Raw genomic sequence first — 4331 nt, 5'->3', positions numbered from 1 at the left:
TTGTTATCTTGATTTCTTATTTTTCTGGTAAGTTTCACCATTTCTGCATATTCCATAACTTTTTGTATCCATTCTTCTTTTGTCGGGACTTCTTCTTTCCATTTTTGGGCAAATAACATTCTTGCCACTATGGTCGCATACCTGAATAAATTTCTATACTGTTTAGGTAGTTCTAAACAATGAATAAAAAAGTGCAGATGGCCATGCATTAGATTTTTGTAATGAAGTCAGATACTTAGACCTGTGCAATTATGATAAAATTCAAACTGACCTGGAGGTTTCTCTCAGTTTTAGACAATATTTTGTGTTTGAGAGAAGAGGGGCACACTAATATTGCAGCCCCAAGAGGCCTTGTTTAAGCCACAGCCAAAAAGACTATTATAAGTGTTTTCAATATATACAAATATTCTAAAGAAAATTTTTTGCCCATGAATCAAGGACATTTTGTTTGTTTGTTAATCTTCAGAAATGCATTGACATAAGAAACAGCAAAACTTTTTACTTTTTTCTATAGCTTAGAAGTCTGCGGGCTGGAACCATCTTATTTGCTAACTTTATGTTGGCTGTTCTTTGAGCCTTTTGGCCTGAAGAGCAGGGAAAGAATGCTTTGTATAATAAATATAGGTTATTAAATGTTACATGTTTCCTAGAACACCCACTTAACAGCAAATCCAAAGAATCCATTTTGGCATTGTTAACGGAGAAATCTGAGGGCTCCATTGGACAAAAAAAACAAGGACACCAGCCAGGAATACCAGAGCAAAACAGCAGCCAGTAGGCTTGGTCTTTATTGAAGACTGTTGCGACAGGACTCCCACCTGCCACAAGGTGAAACAAGATGGAAGCCCCGAACAAAAGAGAAACCAAACTTTTATTAGCTGCTAATCCCCATGTTACACCCCCCCAAACTACATCACTAATACATCATGGTTACATCATGAAAGGGGAGGTCTGGTGGCAGTAATCTGAGCATCCTGGACCCTGCCTCATGGTTCCCCTTGCCAAACACCTATCAAGTGTAACAAAAGAGATATTTACCTTTCCCTGTTTCCCAGCCAAGTTAATCACACCCTTTTGTCTTCATCTGGGTTTGTTATTTCTGGAATGGCTACCTGTCTGGCACTCAGGTATCAGGATGCTCAGGCAGAGGGGCTGCTGAGTAGCTGAGCTCACATGTCTATATGAATTTCTGAAGTTTTCCCTGTCAGCCAGTACATAGATACATTTATCAGTGAATTGTTACATTTGGTATTGTGCAGCAGAGGCCCTTTGAATAGATAGGAAGAAACTGCGATGAAGTGTTTTGTGGGGACAAATCACAAAAGTCACAAAAGTGATTGTGCTGATTTTGGTAGTGGGCTGCATGTGCATGATATCTGCTGGAGGGACAACCCCCCCCCAACCCATACATAAATTCCTGCAACACTGTCCCTCAGGAAGAAACTACAGATTCCAGTGAGGAGCTATATTAGTTTCTTGCAATGAAAACCTTAGTCCTATAGCAGGCTACTATTAACAGATTTTAAAGACTATTGCTTTAACAGATATATTAATACCTGTCCTTGTGAAAAGAACACTTATTTTATCAGATGCATGACATCGGCAGGAAAAGAATATAACGTGATTTTGTATGTCATAAAATGTAATCAGATATTCAGATTTTGAACAGGGGGGCTGAAAGACAAAGGAAAGCTTGCTGATAGCAGACATAAACTACAGGAATCTGATCCAATCAGTCAACTGAAGTTAATTTGTGACTGACATCAATATGAGCTTGCCATGCTCATCTGATAACACTCAGTAGGGATATAGTGAAGCTTTAGTGGAGAGCATTATGAATATGAATCAGCAACGGTGTCACCATTGGGAGGAAAATATATTGAGTTGCATTAACAGAAATGTCACACACCAGAAATAAAAATAATATGATTCTACCTGGTACAGACTTGGTTGGCCTCAGCCGAAGTGCATTCAGTTAAACATGCCATAAGAAGTCTACAAACTAGTCAGGATCCAGAGTTCTACAGTTGCGGTTTTAAGAGTGGGATGCAGACATTAGGCCTTCACAGTATAGAGGCAGAAATAGTGAAGACTTGACAGCAATTTGAAATATCTTCAGAGCTGCCACAAGAAAGGGTTGAGGGGGAGGAATGTTTATCAGAAACCCAAAGGAAAGGACAAGCAGCAGTCAAGAAATGTACAGTTGGATGGAACAAGAGATGACGTAAGTTCTCCAGCACTGGCTTTGAAAGAATCTGTATATTTCACGAATGGATTACAACTAGCAAACTCTGCCATTGTGTCGTGTTTTGTTGCCAGAGGATACTCATCCCTTCCAGGTATTTTATATGGGTTTTCTTCACCCCCTCCACCAGTAATACAGCCTGCACAGAAGGGAGAGGGAGGATGGATTTAAGAAAAGCTGTCCCTTAAGCCACCAGATGGTGCCCTTGATTCTCATTGGCTGTCTTCTCTGTAAGTCGTTACCTCTGCCAAGATCTTGTGCTGCTCCTTCCACTAGTGGAATCGTATACATTTAGTCCACAGCAAATGCAGTCAGCTTGTTTATCTGTAATATTACTGCTTCCCATAATAGTTGTGATTATGCCTGTTTGGACACAGGTGTTTCACCAAGTATCACGCTAAAACATGAAATAGTAAGTTCAGGGTACAGGCTGAATGTCAGCAATAACATCTTCACTATTCCATACCATTCTAATATTAAGCTTTCAGATGGCATGTTTATATACTTTCATGGTGGCATGGACTGGGACAGGTCTGTCTACCTATCACAGAAACATAGACACTAAAATGGTTTGGCCTAAGGGTTAGACCAACAGAGGCTACTGACCTTACTCAAAGCACTGAACAAAGTCTTCTGAAGTAAAAAGGACTGTTCTTCCACAACTCTTGAGGATTAAGCTACAAAGTAAGAAGGCTTAGGTCCAAGCTATCTGAAAGACTGCATTCCCTGATGTGCACCTGCCTGGGTTTTGAGATCTTCAGGGGAGGCGCTTCTTTTGGCCCTGCTCCTCTCACAGGCATGCTTGATGGGGATGCAGGAGAGGGCCTTCTTGGTGGCTGCTCCCAGACTTTGGAATTCCCTCCCTAGAGAAGTTAAGCTGGCTTCCTCCTTGCTGTCCTTCTGCCAACAGGTGAAGACTTTCTTTTGACTGCTTTTAATTAAAGGGCTGGTGCTGTGCTGTTTCTATTGTAATTATTGGTATGTTTTAAACAGATTTTATATATGATTTTAATTCTATAAATGTTTAATTGTATTTTAATGATTTAGCCTTCTAAGTTTTTAGTGGTTCTTGCTTTTATCTGTAAACTGCCTTGAGTCCCATTAGGGAGAAAAATAAATAAATATATAATGAGGATGATGAAGAAGATGATAATTTTGTCCTACTTTGTCTATGGCATCTCATTCACCAACCACATGTTCGTAAAGATCTTGATGCGGCTTTCTATCAGCTACCATAGAGATGGAAAATAAAGAGATAAGATGCAAAATTCCTTATTGATACACAGGGCTTTTCCCGATTTTGTGGCAGTCTAATAGCATAGTGCAATTGTTGGGAGAGTACAAATATTTTTGTCTATTAATAATAAAATGTATATTATTAGCAAGAGTAAATTCCCACAACCATTAAGAGTAGACCTGTCATAAAGATGTCTGTGGACCACATCTGGAGGTTCTCAAAACCTTCTTCAAAGGCATCTCTAATTTATGAGGAAGTTACTGTTTATTATAAATTTCTTTCAAAAATCAATCACATTTTTCATCTAACCATATAATGCGTTAAGTAAAGCATTCTACACATCAGTCCTGAGAAACATACCACAAATGTTAAAATATATAATAACAATCCCTGTTAGGATATGTTCACGTTACTGCTCACTTCGTATCCAGTTTTATAATCAGATTGAAACTGCTTTAAGAAAACACAAGCCAAAGAGCAATATTTGTCAAGAAACCACAAAATCAATATGGATCATGGCCAATGTTGTATGAAGGTGGCTTCAAAAAGGGGCAGACTCGATGAGAAGTAAGCAGTTACATGAAAAGAATCTAAATCTGCTCCAGCAGAGCAATCTTCTGCCCACAACAGAGTGACCCCTTGGGAAACCTGATTACTTTATATAAATTAATATTGTTTTTTGTGAATTTTAAAATATAGTGTCATGCTTCCTTGTTAGCTGCCTTTGATTTGTATCCTGAAAGACTATAAAAATAACCACTAGTAGTAATAATTAAGAATGATAATATTTACGTGTCCCAAAGGTTAGTTTGTGGTGCAAAAGTAGCTAAATATAAAATTATTTAGTTT

This window comes from Podarcis liolepis (assembly GCF_965112155.1).
Source record: "Podarcis liolepis genome assembly, chromosome: 10".
Taxonomy (NCBI): Eukaryota; Metazoa; Chordata; class Lepidosauria; order Squamata; family Lacertidae; genus Podarcis; species Podarcis liolepis.
The sequence above is the reverse complement of the archived record's forward strand: the minus strand, read 5'-3'. Positions refer to the sequence as shown.